The sequence below is a fragment of the Camelus dromedarius genome, chromosome 17, assembly GCF_036321535.1.
Source record: "Camelus dromedarius isolate mCamDro1 chromosome 17, mCamDro1.pat, whole genome shotgun sequence".
In the NCBI taxonomy this organism is placed as follows: Eukaryota; Metazoa; Chordata; class Mammalia; order Artiodactyla; family Camelidae; genus Camelus; species Camelus dromedarius.
The window spans coordinates 24591484-24613950 of NC_087452.1; the positions used below are offsets into that span (position 1 = coordinate 24591484).

Genomic DNA, 22467 nt, shown 5'->3' on the forward strand with positions numbered 1-22467 from the left:
CCATATGAAATCCACTTATATGTGGAATCCCAAAAAAAAAAAAAGACACAAATGAACTTATTTAGAAAACAGAGACAGACTCACAGAAGTAGAAAACAAACTTATGGATACCAGGTTGGGAAGAGGGTGGGGAGGGATATATTGGGAGTTTGAGATTTGCAGATACTAAGTACTACATATAAAATAGGTAAACAACAAGGTCCTACTGTATAGCACAGGGAACTATATTTAATACCTTGTAATAGCCTATAATGAAAAAGAATATGAAAAGAAATACACATATATATGTATACATGAATCACTATGCTGTACACCAGAAATTAACACAACATTGTAAATCGAATATATTTTGATTGAAAAAAAAATTGGAGCACTGTTTCAGATCTCAATCTTAGCTATATATCGGAATCACCATTAAATCCTGGGAGATACATTAAATTAAATGCTTGCTATACATTAAATCACCATTAAACCAGGGGAGAGTTAAAACCAAAGATGCCAGAACCCACCCCCAGAACAATTATATCAGATTCTCTGTGGGTAGGGTCTGGATCTTGGTAGTATTTTCAGCTCCCCAGGTGACCAATAATTCAGACAGCCGTGCAGTCTCTGAAGCTCCTTCACGAGGTTGTTTAGGGCAGAGTGATAAGGAGGTGGGGAAGGCCTGTTTTTAGGTCTTTGTGCAGTATTTGCCTTTTTTCAAGCCAGTTAGTCTCATCTAATGGTTCTCCATCCTTGGTCTATCAGAACCACCGAGAAGTTTTAAAAATCCTAATGTGCAGACCATACCCCTTACCCATTAAATCAGAAGCTCAGGAGGAGGGACCCTGGCATCTGTAATTTTTAAAGCACCAAGGCTTTTCCCATGTGGAGACAGGGTGGAGAACCCCTGCCTCAGTTAGAGTCTGAGACCTGTATCTCATCAATTCTTCAGCAATAAATGCCAGTTTGCAGGAAACACGGCAACTAGGAGAACAAGTCAAATAACACCATGGGGAAGCAACCAACCAAGTCAAGGAGGCAACCCAGTTTCTCTAACAAAAACATCAATGGCATTAAAAAGGCAGAAGACTTCTGATATTCTACTTGCTCTATTTTGGGGTACAGATGTTCACATTCTTTATAATAAAAAGGGATTTAAAAAAATATTTGAGGATGAAGTCCAGCAATCTGCATTTTTGACACTGTCCTCAGGGGGTCCTGTTGAATATTTACATTTTAAGGATTTTTGCTCCATAGCAGGGAATTCATTAAGCCCCAGGGAATTCTTGGTTCCCACTCAAGTGGGTTCCAGTACTGAAAGCCCAGTTCTTCTCAAGTTTTGGACTGGCTAGGTTTTTGCTGGGGTTGGCTAGACCTGCAGTGCCCAAAACAGAAGCCACCAGCCACATGTGGCTGGTCCAAATTGAGATGTTCCATCAGTGTAAAATATATACCAGATCTCAAAGACTTTGTACAGGAAAAAAAAAAGGTAAAGTGTCAATCATTTTTTATATAGATTACATGGTAAAATATACTAGTTTAGATAAATTGGGTTAAATAAAATCTATTAAAATTGATTTTTGTTTTTTGTAAGATGGCTACTAGAATATTATAAATTACATATGTGGTTCATATTATGTTTCCAGTTAACAGTGTAGCTCTGGGGCTTTGCTTCTCAAAATGTGGTCCGCTGACCCGCAGCAGTAGCATTCTCTGGAAGCTTGTTAAAAATGTAGGCTTAAGTTCTATTCAGTCAGACTCTGCGTTTGACCAAGATCCTTGTGTCTCTGCCTGCCTTTCAGACTCTCATCCTTTAACTTTTTGCACTGTCTGAAACTCTTGTGGCTCAACGAAACCCAGCACTCATTTACTCCATTCCCCTGCCCCAGCATTGCATTCAAAATCTATAAGTACATCCTTATCTTCGTCATCATCGTTATCCACCCTTCTTTGCAGAGCCAGGAAATAAGAAATTTCCTACTCTTTTAACCTCTTTCCTGCAATTCAAGCTTTTAATTTCCAGCTCTGTTCTCAATCACTAGATAACACCAGTTACAATTTTTCTTTCTCTTTAATACTTCCTCTTCTAGGCCTGCTTTAGATTTTGTTTTCTGTTCCCCAGCTAATTTCATCCTTGTCTCCTAGGACCCATTCTCCAGCCCTTCCCATCATGATCAGTCCCTTTTTGAAGGCACACTCAAACAAATTCACTAAATGCTGAGGTGTCGCCAGCCTGTTCTTTATGGTAAATCTGAAAGTGGCTAGTGCCAGGCAGATCATTTGGAGAGAGGACTTTGATAAATGTTCCTGTGTTTGCAAGGTCAGACAAAAGAAAAAAGAAAGAATAAGGAGGGGCTGAACTACCTCCAAGACCAAACAGGAAACAGTAAAGTGAAGTGCTTTTGCCTAGAATGGTGGGGGTTTGATGGAATTAAGTGGAGAGTATGCAGGAATTTAGCAATTCTAATTCTGGCTCTTTCCTTACCTTCCTTCACAATTTAGGAAAAGTCACCAAGCCCAAGTGCCCTGATTTCCTCCAGTACATGCAGACAATGTTACTCTTCTATTCCACAGGGGATTTTTTTTTAAAGGGTGGGATAAAAATAAATAAATAAACAAAAATCAACACTCTTAAAAAATAAAAACAAACCAGTTTCCTTGCTCATAAGCAACACATTTTACACGGGCCATGACAATGATTCCCTCATTTGAGGTTTCTATGAGCAGTTTATTGGTCAAATGGATAATATCTTCATTTTGAAAACCTAAATAGTTTTTTAAGCAAGTCCTGATTCTAGAACACCTCACTCATCTGAACTACCTCATAAAATCCATTACGTTGACTTGGTGACTCAGGGACCCTCACTTCCACAAGTGAAATGAGCAATTTAGTACTCAACAGAGAGCCTCTTTGTGACAAAGAGGAAGTTTGAGGGCTATGATGCCCGTAGTAAAAGCTAGAGACATTCAGTACTAGGAATCTTTGGAAACTGGAAACAAATTCACTTTTACTAAAGGGATCTCATGGAGAAAGCAGTCCTATAAAATTCCTAGTGCTTTTTTTCCTTCCTCCAGTTTTCAAAAACTTGCCTCATCTTCCAAGGCTCTTCTCAGCTTGGCTCAAAATGAACCCAGGCCTCCGGAAGTAAAGCATTATAACGACCATCTAATGTTTTCCTGCAAAAAAAAAAGGGTTAAAACGTTAGATTCCCTCCACGGTGTGACAAAATTCCATCGCACTTAACATTTTTATATTTTACCCTTTAAAAATTAACCATATTCTGCATTTCCAAAACACTTTACTTCCAGCAATTAATATCACAGTTGGGAAAGTGACTTTTTATTCTTTTCTCCAGGCAAACAAGCTGAGAGTTTAAGTGATTTACCCTTTCTGAGAGAGGAGGTCACAGATAGAATTCCAGGATTTGAACCTGTACAAAGACCATTAAGGCAATTTTTCAGAGACTTAACAAATACCCACCTGGTGATGTTAAACTACCTTTGAAGAAGGCAGCTGTTGGCTCAAATTGAGGCTTACATGGAACCCTGTGGATTTTGAGGGTAAGGAAGATCTATATGAGGAGGGTTGACGTCCTTCCCAGGAGGCAGCCATATGGAAGGCAAGTGACCCAGTGATTTCCAAAGCTATTTCCTGAACACTGACAGTATGCACAGGAGTCCACTTGTATGACCTTATTATCTCTCCAATGCGCTGAGTTGTATGTCTTATTATCTCCACTTTACAAATTAAAATATAAAAACCTTAGAGAGATGTAACAACTTCTCTAAAGTCAAAGGGTAAAATCTGAGCCAAGAATCTGAAGCTAAAAACTCAAGTTCTAACCAATACCCTCCTGGTATTAACCCTATGATTATATCTGCAGAAGTTATTCACCTTCTTAAACCAAATATCCACACCCACTCTGCTTCATTTACAGAACATCAATCATGATGATTTCTTATTTAAATTTGAAAGCTTAGTAGATTAAATCTTACAGAGTTCAAAGTTAACATTGTTAAAGCAAGACATGCTACCTCATTATTTCTATTTCTTAATTGTAAATTGCATCTTAGAACAGAGGAAATAATTGAGGATGAAATAAATGACAAGGGCATTGATCAATTAAGAGTATTAATAGCTCTTATTTTCAAATCACTGAAAGCGACAAGCTGGGTCTAGGGCATATCCATATCAGTATATCTTTAATTCTCTTTCCATCTATTTTGAATACCATAATTGCTTTATTTTCAGTAAGAGAAAAGGACAAAGAGGCATCTAGAATATTGCACACTTGATTGTAAATTCATTTTATTTAAATGGAGACAATTTCCATTTCCTCCATTATACCATTTTTTCCTACTCTACTACTCTATTTCTTAGAGATTTTTGTAGTAAGCCTTAAAGAAATTACTAACATCATTTAAAAATATAGGTATCTATTAGTATGCAAGCTCATCAGTAACACTAAGATGATGGCAGAGTTTTCTGTGAATACTGCTGTCCATTTGCTATTTATATATGAAGGTCTCATCTTTTCAGCCTTTAGCTAAAGGGTTACTCTGTCATTTAGACCTCCTTATCACATTCTCACTTTTGCTCATGTCATTCTGAAATCATCAGGGTTTTGTTTTTTAGTAAAAGTTTAGACATTGTAAGATTGTAAACTTTGGCTGAATTAAGACCATTGACTTTTTTTTTTTTCATCAGAGTGTTTTATTTGAACTATTGACTATCATTAAAATTCTGGAAATTTCACGTGTGTGCATATTTTTCACATTCTCTTGAAAAATCAGAAGATCTGGATATACTGGGCCCATGTTCCCTCACGTGACTTGGTGGAGAATGCCTTCTAGTGACAGGTTAAGTATTGTCCATTTCACCAGTCCCCACTATCTCATATTCTCAGACTTGGTACCTCCCTTCAGTTGAACTTGGGTTTGTGATCTCCTCCATACTCCTCCACTCCCTACCTCATCTGCTGTGTTCAGAGATGTATTCCTAATATCGATAATAAAACCTGGCACACAGTAGATGCTTGATACATATTTACTGTAAGAACATGGAGAAGAAAGAATAAACACCAATGGATGTGAAGATGAGGATCAAGTCAGTGCCTTGTGGAGGATTTAAAATATGTCTACAACTTATCTGGCACTTCTCTTTATAAAAGGTGGAGATTCCCCTCCCCTTGAGTGTGGGACAGACTTAACCACTTACTAGTAATGAATAGAATGTGGCAGTGACAGTATGTGTGATTCTTGAGTCTGCGTCGTAAAGGATACTGTCACTTTCACCGTGCTATCTTTTGGATCACTCACCCTGGGAAAGCCATCCTCAGTATCCTGAGGCCACTCAAGCACTCCTGTAGAGAGAGTCATATGGCAATGCACTGAGACCTCCTGTCACTAGCTAACACCATCCTGCCAGGCACCTGAAAGAGCCACCTTAGAAACAAGCCCTGAGCCAAGCCTTTGGGTGACTGCAGTTCTGACTGACATCTTAACAGCAACCTCAAAAGAGACCCTGAGCTAGGACCACCCTGCTAAGCAAGCCACTCCTAAATTCCTGACCCTTGGCAACTGTAACATAATAAATGCTTATTTTCTTAAGCCACTAAGTTTTGGAGTAATTTGTTACATGGCACTAAATAACTAACACATGCCTCAGATTAACCTAAGTTGATTTGCTTGTTCATAATTCATGTGTCCTTTTTGATGGATATTGATAACCTCCAATACTTAGGGTGGGTGAGGACTGTAGTTCCTCTTCTTGACAATATGACTGAACAACAAAAAAAAAAAAAACAAAGGCAAGTCTCAGATCTAATTCTGCCATGCAGACCAGGAGACACAAAACAATCATGCATCTAGTTTTGCAAACTCAGTAAAGTCCCTGTTCTTTGTCATTTTAGGCCCATTGATAGCATTTCACACGAAAGGTTTATTCCGAAACTAATGTGACCATGCTGAAATGGCAGGATCTACTAATCTTCTAGTTAAAGTGGGTGAAAGAATTCTCCAGTAAGTCAGTTGAGGTGACACAGAACTGAACTGGGTTATAAACTTCAGCTGTCACTCAGGGGGCCATAGGCTTCTGGGCTCACCAGACGATTATACCTCGGCCATGCCAGAATGAAGACGCCTGTGCAAAACTTCCTGCCAACTTTACATCATTTCACACACGAAAGCTCATTTTTGATATCTTGTCTGCTGATTAATTAAAATTCTAGTGTGGATTCAGATAGTGATATTTGAAGCTCTTGGGGAAGGGGCTTGATTCCTTTTTTTAAAAATATATATTTTTATTGAAGTATAGTCAGTTTACAATGTTGTGTCAATTTCTGGTGTACAGCATAATGCTTCAGTCATACATGAACATACATTTATTCGTTTTCATATTCTTTTTCAGCATAAGTTACTACAGGATATTGAATTTAGCTCCCTGTACCGTACAGTATGAACTTGTTTATCTATTTTATATGTGTTAGTTAGTATCTGCAAATCTCAACCTCCCAATTTATCCCTTCCCATCCTCTTCCCCCGACCCCAGGTAACCATAAGTTTGTTTTCTATGTCTGTGAATCTGTTTCTGTTTTGTAAATAAGTTCATTTGCCTTTTTTTTTTTTTTTAAGATTCCAGATGTAAGTGATATCATAAGGTATTTTTCTGACTTGATAATTTTCTTTTGTATCAGCTTGGTTTCTTTTTGGTTTCTGTGACTCTATTGTATGCTTTTGATTTGTGGTTACCTTTTTTTTTTTTCAAGTATGTTAAACTTACTGTATCTGTTTGCTTTAGACTGGTAGTCATGTATGCTCAAACACATCCTAAAAAGAATGAAGGAAAAAAAAAAAACAAAGAGGAAGAGAGAAACCAAAAAATCTGTATTTTCTTGCTCCCATCTCCCACCTTTTATGATTTTGGTGTCTTTATTATTATTATTGTTGTTGTTGTTGTTGTTGTTGTTATTATTATTTTTACATCTTCATGTTTATTCTCTTGCAACTCATTGTAGTTACTGCATTTCCAATTATGGTTTTCTCATTTCTATAGCTTCCTGCTTCTTTTCTAGTTAGAATGGGCCTTTCAATGTTTCTTTTAGGATAGGTTTAGTATTGCGGAATTCTTTGTTTTTGCTTGTCTGTGAAATTCTTTCTCTCTCCTTCTACTCTAAAGGATAGTCTTGCCAGATAGGTATCCTAGGTTGCAGCTTTTTCTCATTCAGGACTTTGAATATATCTTGCCACTCCCTTCTGGCCTGCGGTGTTTGTGTAGAGAAATCAGCTGAAAGCCTTATGGGGGTTCCCTTGTAACTAACTCTGTTTTTCTCTTGCTGCCTTTAGAATCATTTCTTTATCTTTAACTTTGGCCATCTTAATTATAATATGTCTTGGTGTAGGTCTGTTTGGGTTCTTCTTGTTGAGGACTCAAACCCTGTGCTTCCTGTACTTGGGTATCTGTTTCCTTCTTTATGTTTGGAAAGCTTTCAGTCATGATTTCTTAAATACCTTTTCAATTCCCTTTTCGCTGTCTTCTCCTTCTTCGACCCCTATTATGCATAGGTTGGCACACTTTATATTATCCCACAGGTCCCTTATATTACTTTCATTGGCTTTTACTTGCTTTTCTGTCTGCTATTCTGATTGGGTGACTTCTGTTATCCTGTCTTCAAAGTCACTTCTGTGTTCCTCTGCATTATCTGGTCTGCTTTTGACTGCCCTTAGCTTGGCTCTTAACTCAGCCATTGAGTTTTCTGTTTTTAATTGACCCCTCTTTGTAGTTTCTATTTCCTTTTATAGTACTCTCTGTCTCTGTTCATAGTCTCTCTTATTGCCTTCAGTAGTTTTATCACCTCCTTTTTGAAGTCATGATCTAGTAGACTGTTGAGATCTATCTCCTTGTTTGCTCTTTCAGGGGACTTCTCTTGTTTTTTTAATTGGGAGTGCTTCCTCTGCTTCTTCATTTTACTTATTTTTCTCTGGCTCTATGGATTTAGGAGTATCATTTATCTACTGTGGTCTTGAAGGGCTGTTTTGTTTGTTTGTTTGTTTGTTTAAAGTGGGAGCGTTTCTATGTAGACTGTGTGCATCTAATAGTTTTGTTGTGAGGGCTGTTCTTAGTATGGATGGTTGCCATGTCTTTCCTCTGTGTGTGTTGGCTGTAATCTGTCTGATTGGGGGTGTGGTTGGTGTTATGGTGATCAGAGCCTGCCCTGATTGTTGTTGTTGAGCAGGGCCTCCTTTTTTGTTCTGTGGTTGTCACAGCCTTTGCAGGGGCCAAGTCTGCTCCCCTGTTGCTGGAATAGAGGCTTCTCAACCCATTTCTGAGCTACGGTGTGTGGTAGGCAGGGTTGGAGCACTTTAGCTGGGAAAAAGGGTCACTGAGTGTACCTCCACAGGAGTTGTCCACTGGGAAGTGCCCACTGGGGTGTTGTCTGTCACTTGTCTTGTGGGCTTACAAAGTACTCTTTGTTGATGCTGTCTTTGTACCTGCCTTAGCTGTGGGAACGTAGGCCACTCACTTAGTGTCCTCCAGGTTCTGGGCCCCAGAAACCACCCATGCAAATCTGCCAATGTCAGGCGCTAGGACCCACCGTAGCGAGCGTGGGGTCACACATCTGAATCCGTGGTGCACCACAGGGTCAGTGTAGACCCCAGCCCTGCCTCCACGTACAGTTCCATATGCTGGCCTATTGTAGATACCTGTAGTCACCCCCGCTGTGCACCACAACTCCGCTCGCTGCTTGTTTGTCCCAGAGGCCTGGTCCACCAGGGATCCAGAGAGAGCAAATCCACCCTCCCTGCCTGGGGCTGTAAGCAAATCTCAGTCCCGCCTATGAAGTTGCAGGGCCTCTGGGTATGGATTCAGCTTTCAGCCCTGCCTCCATGCAGCAGGGATGGCTATGACTGAGCCCCACCTCTCTTCTCCCACACCACACCAACAATGGAGCCAAGCGGAGGAAGTGGCTATGGTGCAGCTGCATTGCATCCCTCCCCACCATGCACACCAGCAGTGGTGCTTTTTTACGAGGGGTCCCAGGCTGTTCTATCCTGCACACACCCCCAGTTGGAGCTCACACCGCCCTCCAGTTTCCTGAGGCTGCCTCTGTGCAGTGGGCCCCAGCCCTCAGCCCAGGCTCCTCACCGCTCTCCAGCAGCCAATCCCGGCTTGTATCTGCTGGCTCGTGTCTAGGGCTGGGGATCGCAGGGGCCCTCTGTGCCAATTTGTCTTAATTCTGTCTGCCAAGTGGCTGCCACTTTCTCCTCTGAGCCTCAGAAGCTCTGCTTCTGTCCCCGTTGACCTGCTGGCTGGAGAGGGGGCATCCCAGCGTGAGGGTGCCTTTCTTCCTATGCTGCTCCCTCCTTGCAGGACCAGTCCTGCACCGATTTTTTTCTTTTTCCTTTTTTCTTTCTTTTTTTCTCTTACAGAATTTTGTGAGAATCCTCCTGTATTTCGAAGTGAGAGATACCCTGCTAGAGTTCAGTAGGTGTTCTGTGTGATTCAGTGGGTTTGTAGATTAATTCTTGATATATTTGTGGGAGAGGGCGAGCTGTGAGTCCCTCCACTACTCCACCTTGGCACCTCCTCTCTGGTGTGTTCATTCCTGATTAAGGTTCTTCAGATGCTAACTGAGTGTGGCTTCTTGATTAGGACACTATTAATTCACCACACCTCAGGCTGTGCACATAGATAACACTATATCCTTATGTCTCTGACATATTTGGAAACAAGTTACAGACAATATAAAAATAAGAGATGTTGTGTGGAAAATTACCTGGATGCAATGGTAGCCTCCAAATAATTTGCCAGGCAATCTAATTCAGAGGTTACTTAACTGAAAGTCTCACAAACTAAGATGGTCAAATCATATGGTTTGTCGAAACAATTTAAAACACACATTGCAAAGCAAGGGGAACGAGATGAGATAGGTGAACATACTTAATAGAGGGTACCTATGAGGTGAAAGGGCCACACGGTCTGAATTCTGGAGATGTTTGCATATTCTCTCTCTCTTCTTCTCCCTCCCCTTCTCACTCTCTCTCTGCCATATCAGTCTTCCCAGCGATGGTGTGTTTATGAGGACCAGAGCTGAGGTTTGAGCAAAATACCCAAAATGATAGGTATCTGGGACAACCCACTTGGTTGCTCTGAGACACCTGCAAGTGCCCCTGGTCAACATCTGTATTTTGCCAGTAAGTCAGATAAACAGCTACTCTTGGGCTGAAACCCTGGAACCAGGATGAGTATCATTCATAGGAGCCAATCTAAGACTTCACAGATTGAATATTGCCTGGAGACAACCATTGCATTAATGTAATTTCCTACAGGACACACTTTAAAAAAAATCCTGCCCTTAACGTGTAGAGCAGGAATATTTGGTACCTTATATTTCTTCCCTCCCTTCCTCTCTGCATTTAGCACGGGCATTCCTCTACTTCATTTATTTATGTCTAACGTAGCTCATATGCTACTTGCATTTATGTTTAGTGTCATCTCCTCTCCATATTTGCTTCTCTTACTTTCTACTGCAGAACTGAATAATCTTAAATAATACTGCAAACATACATTACAAGAGATTATCATAGAATTAAGAGATCTCAGGGAAAAAATACTGGTTTTAGAAATGATGATGGAACCTATTATACAAAATTCATTTAGCTTATCTATCTTTGGAAATAGCCAAGGGGAAAACCTATTTGTTGGTGGTTTGTTTATCTAGGGATTTTACCTCTAAAAAGAGAGGGCTTTGAGGAAAGCAGACATTGCAGAATTAAATTCTAAATGGGTTTGTGCAAGTGAAAATTGGAGACTGGCTAATTCAATTAATTTCTATTCATGCCATCAGTGAAACAGGAACTCTAGGCATCTGATCAGATGCAAGAAATCTAGAGAAGCAGGATGCTGGAAACCAAATTACTTGCCTAGAATTCCAGCTCCGACATCCACGAGAATATTCTTGATTGAGTTGTGTGGATCAGCTCAACACCAATACCTATGGTTCATTTATGAATCCTGGACCTGCCATAGAACACATTCCACAAGGGGGAGCCGATTTGCCTAAATGAGTGAGTTATTTCACTTCGTAAATCACTAGCGATAATTCACCTGTTTTTCTGGAAACTCGGAGTTCTTTCAGCCATCTCTGACAGTTCTAAATCAAATACAAAAATACGCTTCCTTAGAACAAAAGAGAACAGTATGAGAGGGACCCAATTACAAATAAGTTTTATGAATACAAAATCTCATAAATGGGTCCCCATTCAACTGGGCAGTTTATGGTTACATTTCTGGGCCTCACCTGAGACCTCACCTATTGAGTTAAAGTCTCAGGGACTGGGGTCCAGGAATGTGAATTTTAAACAAGCTGTACAAGAGGTTCTTCTGCACACTGAATTTCGATCAACACAACTAAGGAGTTATTTTAACAACGCTCACAGGACGTAGTAGTCTTGTTTGGATTTGTGTAGAAGTTAAAGTCCTTTCTTGTAAGTTTGCAATTAGAACCACAAATCAGCATAGCTGAAGTACAGTGAGTGTTTTCTCTGTCCTTATTAATAAGGATGATGACAGTGGGCCAATTAAAAAAAACAACTCATCAGTTAACACCTGTAGCATATTTAGAATATTTGGTTACATCTGGGCTTTGATAACTCTTTTCAACTGAGTTTAAATGGCAGAAAAAGTTGGAAGCTAATTTCCTTTAGAGTAGGGTTTACTCCTCTTAACTCAAAGCCCAATGGTTTTTAAAAGACCTGAGATAATGTTTCCAAGTTGAGATTGAATTTACTTAAATGATAATATCTTTTTTTACTCTTTTTTTAATTGAAGTATAGTTAGTTGTGTCAATTTCTGGCGTACAATAGTTCAGTCATACGTATATGTACATATATTCATTTTCATATTCGTTTTCACTATAGTTTACTATAAGATATTGAATATCTGTGCTATACAGTATGAACTTGTTGTTTATCTATTTTATATATAGTAGTTAGTATCTACAAATCTCAAACTCCCAATTTACCCCTTCCGACCTCCTTCCACCCTTGGTAACCATAAGTTTGTTTTCTATGTCTGTGAGTCTGTTTCTGTTTTGTAAATAAGTTCATTTGTCTTTTTTTTAGATTCTACATATAAGTGATAGCATATGACAATCTCCAGGTGCATCCATATTGCTGCAAATGGCATTATATCATTTTTATGGCTGAGTAGTATTCCATTAAATGATAATTTCAAGCTTAGACTTCTTCCTATATCTTCAGCTCCCATTTGCCTCATTCATACTTGACTCTTTACCAAGTTAATAACCTGTTTGGGTTTTGGAATCCTCATCTGTAAAGTGGGAATAATAACAGAACATACCAACTTCTGTTTTCATGAAAATTAACAATAGCCAGTAAAACAGTCCCTGATCCACAGTCTTTATGCTGTGGCCACTAATGGTGCAACTCATACTCATCCATGTCCAGGAAATTGGCTGGAAGACTTTTTTTTTTTAAAGGGAAAATAATGGATAAGAACCAACAACCTTCCCATTATCTATTTGTCTCAATGGGTAACATGCATTCCAGCAGTTTGCCCACCCTCTGGAACCCCTATTCCAGTGGCTATCCAACTATTGAAACAAGAACTGCCCTCAGGGCAAGGTTTTCCAAACTATCCAGCTTAGAAGAATCACCGAGCACACTTTTATTTTTAATACAGATTTTAGATCTATTCTTAGATAATTTGATTTAGTACACATGGGAGGAGAGGGTGCAGGTGCCAAAAATATAGAGATTCCCTGGGGATTCCTAAGACTAGGTCGGTTGGGAGTGTTGCCTGAGGACATGGCTGCCCCTTATTAATCACAAAACTGATTTCCCTTGTAAAAATATCCAGCTGTTTTTTCCCTCCTGAGACAAACTGGTTTGCATGGGATTGGGCAGCCAGAGGGCTGACTTATATTTTCCTGTGACCCCTACATGGATGACCTCCTTCTTGTCCATTTCCTCAGCTGTAACAATGAGGTTAAGGTGGCTCCATGCGAGGGTGTGAAGAGGTGGAGCTAAGAGAAGGCGTTTGATAATTGAAAAAAATATGCAAGCGTTTTGTGAGCCGTCGTTGGAGGTTTCTCGGAGACTGTGTTCAAGAGGAGCGTGCTTCTTTCCATCTCTGATTTGGCCAGTCAGCCTTGTCTGTGGATGCTTCTAGCATTCCAGAATTTAGCTGCATTAAGTGAACTTAAGATGGGCTGAGTGAGTCCCTTCCACCCACTGTGCTTGCTGGCACGCCCTCTATGGCAGCTCACTGCTTGAAGTTAATAATGGCCTGTTGGTAAACTACATCTGAGAACTTGTCTTGAACTTTTCTCGTGTTCTTCGACGTTAGATGACCTTGGTGAGATGATTCAGGGAGCTACACGTGTTGTCTGCTGCATGTCCCAGGCTCATTTGGCAGGTGGCAGCTCTGGGCACTGTTCCCACCACCACTCACTCTCCAACTTGGTCTCCACGTTGCCTGCTGGGCGTTGTGAAGGACATGCTGACCTTTTCCAAACTGACAGAGGGAGGTGACAGAAAGAGTGCTTGGGCGTGGACAGGTCTGGGTTCCAGTGGCACTTCTGCGATCTTGTGTGTGTGATGTGGGTTTTTCCCAGCCTCACAAGGCATCCTTACCTGTGAAATGGGGAGAGTAGGGCTTCCCTCACAAGTTTCTGAGGACTGAATAATATAAGGTATACAAAGCACCTAGAAGACGGCCTGGCCAGTGGAAAACACTAACATTTTAGCTGCTCTTACAATGATCAATTTTATCAATTCTTAGATGCACATAGTTCTTCACATTTTTAATGTCTTCAGAAATGAGGTTGTGTCTTACAATCGGAAAAAATTAACACATGCCCTCCAGAACCTGACCAGAATCAGGAAGTGTCTGATTTTACTCCCTTCCCTTTTAGTATAAAAGAAGCCTGGATTCTAAATCAGGCAAGGTGATTCTTTTAGTCCGCCTTCTTCTTGGTCTGTTGGCTTTTGGAATAAAGTTGCTATTCCTTGCCCCAACAACTCATCTCTCGATTTATTGGCCTGTCGTGCAGCGAGCAGTATGAGCTTGGACTCGGTAACAGTAGGACTTGGATTATTGTACCACAGGACCTGTGTGTCCTTTGGTAGAACCATATAGCAATGTGTAGGTAATTTTTTCATTTTTTGGAATGATGACTGACCAGTGAATTTTGTCTCCCTTTGACCTATCGGATAAATCTGCAAAATAACCCAGAGTCCCTGATTTCTGAGTGCCTGCTTCAAGAGAATACTATTCACATACCAAAGTGCTTAAGTTGCTTTCCCAAGAAAGCAGACTGCTCTCTCTGCCTGAAGGGACCTGACTCAAAATTCTTTCTTGGGACTTGGGACAGTGTGACATCTGATCCCGTGTTGTTCCCTCCAGCAAGAGGCCAATACATGAGTGAATGAGACAGAGTTGTTACGAACCCCTGTGGCAGAGGAAGAAATAGGTAATTGGCTGTGGCACAAACTGGTTATGCTCACCTAGAACATTAAAGTGCCTCCGAGGCCTGTACACCAGGTCTGTCAATCCCGTCTGGAATCTGCTCTTCCTGAGTTAACCACGTTGACATTCTTGGTCCTGAAGTTAGAAAGAGTTGAGTAAGCACCTACTTATATCATTCCCATCTATGTCCTCTCATTAAGCACCTGCATGATCTCACTTAACCCTCATGGCAGCTGCCGAAGATAGGAAGCAGCGTAATGAGGTCATATGGAGCAGGCCTAGAGATCTGCATTCAAATCCTGACTTCCTTACTAGCTGTGTAGTTTTGGGTAAACGACTTAACCTCTCTGAATCTCAGATTTCTATCTTTAAAATAGAGGGGAAAATAATACTTGCCTCTGAGAATTAATATAAGGATTAAGCATTGCTTAGTCGACACTTAATGGAGGTTTCCCAAAAGTGGTTAGTGCTTTCCCCAGCACCCTGCAAGCTGTCTGGCATATAGTAGGTGCTCAATAAAAGTCAATCTGTCAGAGATGCACATTACTATATATAAAATAGATAAACAACAAGGACTTATTTTATAGCATAGGGACCTATATTCAATTTCTTGTAATGAACCACAATAGAAAAGAAACTGAAAAAATATATACATATGTATGTATACATATAATTGAATCAATTTGCTGTACACCTGAAGCTAACACTGACTACACTTCAATAAAAAATGAGGATTACAAAAAAGTCATTCTGTCAGAGAGAGAGAGAGAGATCTAAGGGAGGTGGTGCATCAGTAGTTCGATAAGAATAAAGTGTCTCCTCTTATGCTTTAAGCCTGTGCTGGGAACTGCAGGGGCCCAGGCAAACAATAATAGCAATTTGTATTTACATAGCATTTTATAGCTGAAAAACACATTCATATGTTTTCATTTAAACTTCCCAACACACCCAAGACAGAAAGGGTGTTCTTATTCCTATCTCCGGAGGAATATGAAGCCCAGAGAAGTTAAAGAGCAGAGGCGCAAGTACGTGTCCCCACGAATTGAGGAGAATGATTACAGAGCAGAGCTGGTGGGTTTAGCAATCAGGAGGGCTTTGGTGACCTTCCAGAGAGCACGTTCATTAGAGTGATGGGGACAGACGCCAGACCTTGGGGACTGAGGAAGATACGGATGGAGAGGAAATAAGAATCAACCTCCTGGCAGCAAAGCAAAGGAGGGAAATGGGATGCGAACAGGATCAAACAATGGCTTTTTCAAAATAAGGGTGATCTGTGTGTGGTTATCCCTTGGAAATGACTTGTTCAGGCTGATTGGTGACGACTGAAACTTAGAAAGGGACACATCATGGCAGCTGAAGGATCACTTTGAAAAGTGATTCTTTGCTTTGCCAAAGAATTCTCAATAGACTGGGAAAAAAATCTAAGTCGTCAGTAAAAACAGGAAGATGTACTCAGCCTCCCGTATAATAAAATAAATACTAGTTATGGTAAGAATGAGATACCATTTTTCACCAGTGAAACTGACTTAGATGAAGCAGTTTGATAAGATGGAGCGGAGGCAGATTGTAGACATATGGTACATCTATTCAGCAATTGCAGGAACAAGGGGGGCTCTCTCTGTCCTAACATGGAGTGGGGTCCATCCGTTACATATCGATCAGAGAAAAACAAAAGGCAGACATTTTAAAAAAAATCATGCTGAAATATGTAGCAAAAATGGCTAGGAAACAATAAAGGGTTAAAGTTGATTATTAGGAAGGGAAAGGAGTGATTTTACTCTTCATGTTATTGTCCTCTCTACTATGAGTGGATTTTTTTAAAACCGTGACTATGCATTACATTTAATATAAAATACTGATTTGAAAAATTCACCACAAAATCCCTTTAAATCTTTAGGTCTTCTAGTACACTTGAAAAAAAATTCCATTTATAAAAATTTGATCTATTCACTCTGTTTTCCTGGAACACATCTACTGTATTAAGGGACACCAATACAGTTAATGACCCATCACCAATGGGTTTCTATAAAGACTTTCTTCTCCATTGGCCATTTCCTCCTCTGTGGAGGCTTACAAATTGCCAAGAAGCTAGAATTTCCCAACCTAAGTGAGTAGAAACCTTTCATCACCTCTAGTGCAATCAGGCTCATTTAGAATGGGTCTGTGATTACAAAAGAGTGTTTGAGGACTATTCCATTTTGGATTCGTACATGGAGTCTCACAAATCTGATTGATCATTATAACCCCTGGGGCACTTTTTATTGAAAAGATAGATTCTGTTATTGCTTATCCCTCATTCTGATCTGATAAGTCAAGATTGGTGCCTTTTTTTTTTTTAATTCTCAAGAACCAGATTAGGGAACGCTTATCTTGCATTGTGGCAACCCTCTCTTTTATTTCTTAGAAATTACTATGCAATGGTGCAAGTCATTCTCTCTAGAACAGAAGTCTCTATTTATTGGCTCAGCAACTGGGAACATGTTTACAGTCGCCAGAAGTCTATTGACATGCAGAGGGAATGCACAAGTGAGGACAGTGTTCCCTAAACTTCTCCAATAGAGAGTTTCAGTCACAAAGAACGCCTTCTAAAAGATCACAGCTATGACATCTGTTGAGCTAAGATGGTAGGAGGCAAGGCTGATGAGAGCTGTTTAAAGCAGCAATTTCCAACAATCTAAAGACACAGGACTTGTCAAGGCAGTCTACGTAGAAGTAGGGGCCCTTGCTGAAATAATTTCCTCTAATGTCTACATTTGCCAAAGCTTTGCTTATGGTTCCCTTGATAGAGATGGACATCAGTCTTGGAAGAAACGTAGTTTGGTCTTGAATGTAGATATCTTCCCCTCTCCAAACTCTGTCATCTAAAATATTATCCAGTGGTTGGTTGAAATTGGGCTTGGAGAACTGCCTATCAAGATTTTTGATTGTTCCCCTCACCCCCACTCCCAGGGAGACTTAATTTGCTTTTCTTTGGCTTATATTCATTTAAAACAAGAATTATGCTTTCATATTGAAAAAATTGTGCTTGCCTTGCCTGCCTCTCCAGATTGATGTCTCACTGTCCCCACCGTTTTTGTACCCTTAGCTCTGGCTTGAACTGCTTGCAGTTCCCTGAATGCTCCAAGCTCCTCCATACTCTGCCTTCACCCATGCTGTTCCTTTGTGCTTCCTTGCCTTTTTGGGCTTGGCAAACTCCTACTCTTCAACTCCAAACTCAGGCTTTCTGCACCCCTCTGATCTCATCTTCAGTGGTTATGATTTTAATCTCTAAAAATTCTATGTCTTTGTTTATATTTGCAAAGAATATCTCTGGACGATTATTGGAAATTAATACAATTGTTTAGGCAGTTGAATGGCTGGGAAACAAGGGTGGGAGGAAGATGCTTCATTGTACACACACATTAGTTCCTTTGAACTTTTGTACAATGTACATTTATACCTGTTCCAATCAGTTCAATTCAAATGTAAAAACAACAAATATCAGCTGCAGAAGATATGCTATACTCTTCTCAGATTAACAACTTTAAGGCATATTTCCAAATCTATCTTTTTGAAAAATCTTTATTTTTAATTTCACAAGTAATATGTAAATTTTCTCCATTATAAATGCCAATGCAAATTAGTCTTTCTGCTACCAGGCTTCTCTGACATGATACTCATGTAATTTCTATTCTTGCCTTAAATGTGTTTTGAGTATATATATTAAAAAAAACTCAAGTGTATTACCAACCTGAAGAGGGTCAATTGTTTACAAAATGTGAACTTGAGTTGCTTTTAAATTTAATAATGCTGGGCTTTGTTGAAAGGGTTCATTAGGGTGACCAGCTGTCCCAGTTTCCCCAGAACTAAAAGGGTTTCCAGGACATTGGACTTTCAGTGCTCAAACTGGGTAAGCCTCATACATACAGGGATGCCTGATCAATTAGAATGGACATTGGCCCAAACAGGAGGAATGTTTGATGTAAAGCCCCACACTGGGTATGGTGCATGGCAACTGATTACCAGCCCTGGTTTTATAGCTTTCCTCATCTTTCCAGAAGCATTGTTCATCAACTTTATGACATTTTTAAAAAGACCTTAACTTCTACTTTAAATTTCATAATGAAATAAGTGGCATAAAGAAAGAATTTCTTTGACATTTGATGCTGTTATGTTCTTAACCGAAGCTGGGAGATTTATCACCTTTAATGGTGCATGCAAAGTAAATCTTATTTTTAACTTCAGACTCAAGAAGAAAATATACCATTCTGACTTTTTTTTTTTTAAATAGCCCAAGGTTTACAAAGTCAAGAACCATTGAATTCAATTGTATAGTATGGCACAAGTAAGTAATTAAAAAGTAAATTAGCAGATGAGAATAATGAATTTGTAAGTGGGAGGGGCAGAAAGGCCTATAAAAAGTACTCAACCTGAGAAAAAAGGAAGATTAATTTCAGTTAGAAGTTGGTCAAGAAAGCTCATTGTGTTTTCAGCCTAAAACTGAAATGCAAGCTGAACAAGGCTGTTCCAGACTTCATTAACCAGTAATCTATGTACATAAGAGTGACACTGAACAAATAAATGTAGTGGAGCAAAATAAATAAGTTTTTAAAAATAAATGTCTTTTAACAGTAGTTGGCTATTAGTTAAAATAATGAAACAGCTCCAAAAAGCAAGCCTATGAAGAAGTTTTCCTCTTTGATGCTTTTTTTACCCCCCATTCACAATTTTATTTCCTGATTTCAGGAACCTACAAGTAAAGAGTGGATCTTTGCAAAAAGATGAAAGCAGAAGATTGAAGGTTTTGTCCACAGATGGGTTAGACAGCTCACACAGAATATTTTTAAATGGTTTACTTTGGCCCCTTCTGATGGTTTGGGGCACCCAGAGTAGGAATTCTTTACCTGGATACCTTTCTGGAAGTATAAAACCATCTGAAAGCTAGAAACTGTCTGCAAAGCTTTGTGTTTATGTATCCATGGGTGTTTTCCTGCAGAAAAAGTTCTTCATTATCTTTGAGCTTCCAAAGGGTTCTGTCACCCTTCAAAACATTTAGGAAGAATTGAAGTGCTACAGGGAAGTTTTCTGATTCTCTGTCTGTCTCTGTCTCTCTTTAATCGTTTGACAACAGGATTTGAAAGAGATTCTGTTTGCTTTACTTGAAGGACTGAAAATCCAGTTCTATAAGCAGAGAGAAAGATCCCACTCAGTCCTTATCCACTGGGGACACTCTACAGATGTGTAGATAGACCTACATACAGATTGTTGATTGCTGGGAGGAAGTGGGCAGACTTGCAAATGGACTAAGAAATACTCAGGGGGGATAGAAATATGGATCCTAATACTTTCCCTTTAAACTTTAAGTATATACAACATTTCTAATGAGGCCAGCTGACAGAGAAAAAAAAAAAAGATAGCCCTCCCCAAAGGTGAAAGTAACTCACGGTAAGGGTGAAGTCTGAACTGATAATGTGGACTCTATATGAAGTCAGAAAAAAGTACCTGAAATTTAGGAATAGGGGAGATATTGCTGGGTGTTCTTTAGTGCAGTGTTGGGTTGACTTTACGTTGTCAGGGACATTTCATAACTCATAGGAGGAGGAGATTAACTTACAGATTTTTGTCTGATAGGGTTTAGCCAGATGAAACGAAATTTTACCTGGTGGAACAGATGACCATACAGGGTACAATTTATGATCCTGTTGGACATTAACCAAGTCTGAAAAAAAAAAAAAATTTGAGGTAAAATTAACACAAATTAACATAAAATTAACCATTAACTATTTTAAAGAGTGTAATTTAGTGGTATTTACATTCAGAATGTTGTGCAATGTCACCTCTATCTAGTTCTAAAACATTTTCATCATCCCAAAAGGAAACTCTGCACCCATGAAACAGTCACTCCCCATTCCACCATACTCCCAGCTCCTGTAAACCTCTGATCTGCTGTCTCTATGAAGTTGCTTATTCTGGATATTTCATGTAAATGGAATCATACAGTATGTGGCTTTTTGTGTCTTGCTTCTTTCATTCAGTTTATTTTTGAGGTTCATTCATGCTGTAGCGTGTTTCAGTACTTCACTGCTTTTTATGGTGGGGTAATATTCCACTGTAGGGACAGATCACATTTTGTTTATCCATTCATCTGTTGATGGACTCTTGGGTTGTTTCCATTTTTGGCCATTGTCAACAGTGATACTATGATCATTCTCACATAGCATTTTTTTGTTCAAGTTTTTGAGGAAGCACCAAACTGGTTTCCATAGTGGCTATACCATTTTACATTCCTCATGACAACATACAATTGTTCCAGTTTCTCCATATTCTCATCAATGCTTATTTTCCTTTTTTTGTTGGTTGTGGCTAACCTAGTGGGTGTGATTTAATTATGGTTTTGATTTGCATTTCCCTAATGACTAATGACATTGAGCATATTTATGTCCTTGTTGGCCATTTGTATATCTTCTTTGGAGATGTCTGTTCAAGCTCTCTGCCCATTTTTTTAATTGGGTTGTTTGTCTTTTTGGTGTTGACTTTGTATGTATTCTTTATATATTACGGATATTAAATAAACTCATATCACATATATAATGGACAGATATTTTCTCCCATTTCTTGGCTTATTTTCTCACTTTCTTGGTAAAGCCCAATTTATTTATTTTTTGGTATTTTTGTTGCCTTTGCTTTTGGCGTCACATCTAAAAACAACTGTCAAATTCAAAGTATGAAGATTGACTCCCATGTTTTCATCTGGGTTTTACAGATTTAGGTCTTTGATCCATTTTGAGTTCATTTTTGTATATGGTATGAGTTAAGGGTCCAACTTAATTCTTCTGCACATGGATAATCAGTTGTGCCAGAACCATTTTTCAAAGAGACTGTTCTTTCTTCATTGAACGGTCTTAGCACCCTCATCCAAAACCAATTGACTATGGATGGATAGGTTTATTGTGTGGCTCTCTGTTCAATTCCATCCTTACCTATCTCTGGACTCTCCATTTTTTTGGTCCCACCTCCAGAGATTCTGATGTAATTGATCTGGGGCATAGCATGGGCACTGCTTTTTTGTTTTTGTTTTTTTTAACTCCCCAAGATGATCCTAACTGTACTTAGAGTTGAGAATCACTGTCTTAAGAGAAGTTCTAGTGAAACCATGCTTGATCTAATCTCATTGGTGCCTCAGGATTCTCACTGGGAAAAGTGGCTCTGAGTGGGTGTCACTAAGACCTCTGCTACAACAATATGGCATTTTCTTACCTATTTCAGAGATGGAAAACACCTGGCACCTAACCTTTGCCCACAATTTCCACTCAACACCTGATCTAACCACAGACCCTTTTATGTTCCAAAACAAAGTAGAAGTACAGAAGTAGGTGATTTCAAGGTGGGGTTCCCAACTGATTGATGAGTCCAGATTCTTTCCATCTTCCTGCTCTACCATCCTCAGTGTTTCAGTGACATGTGTTCTTTCAAGGGTACAGAAGGCTGCTGCAATAGCAAAAAGCAACAATGTCCAAAAGCAGGAAATGGGGGAGAAAGAGATTTCCTTATTTCTCTTATCCATTTCTCTCTTTATCCCAGAAAATATCCCTTTCAAGGCCCACTGGGCAGGCCTGTGTCGTATGGCCACACCTTAACTTCAAGGAGGCTCAGAAATAAGTAACTAGATTTTCAGTTTCTCTTAGAACACGAGGAAGGTTCTGCCGGCAAGAATAAAGGGTAGAAAGATGGCTGTTAGATTGGCAACTAAAAATGTCTGCTTTTCGACACGATGGTAGTAACACTTATTGTTATATGATCACTTTACATTCTAAATGACCACACTTGAGCAGCCTGGCATGTCATACTGGGACAAATGAATTTGCTTAAAGATGCTACAGTCTGCAAGCAAATCCTGTGTTTCTCACTGACCACCCCAACTAACTGAGTCCTGAGTCAATACTGCTATGACTAGGGAACCCTATGCGTCTTTTTCCTCTAGGCTTCTACAGAATTTGTGATCCCTTCAGAGCCAA

The 22467-nt window shown here is 39.6% G+C and overlaps 1 long non-coding RNA gene across 1 annotated transcript in view; it reads right to left on the minus strand.

The window, feature by feature from the left end:
* Window positions 1-3045: 3045 nt before the first annotated feature.
* LOC116158261 (uncharacterized) overlaps window positions 3046-22467 on the minus strand; it is a 38303-nt gene continuing 18881 nt past the window's right edge. Inside the window, exons 3-5 of the long non-coding RNA XR_004142502.2 lie at window positions 20112-20171; window positions 14512-14608; window positions 3046-3159 (exon numbers count right to left, since the gene is read on the minus strand). This is a non-coding gene — a long non-coding RNA (uncharacterized LOC116158261). The remainder of the gene's footprint in view (window positions 3160-14511; window positions 14609-20111; window positions 20172-22467) is intronic.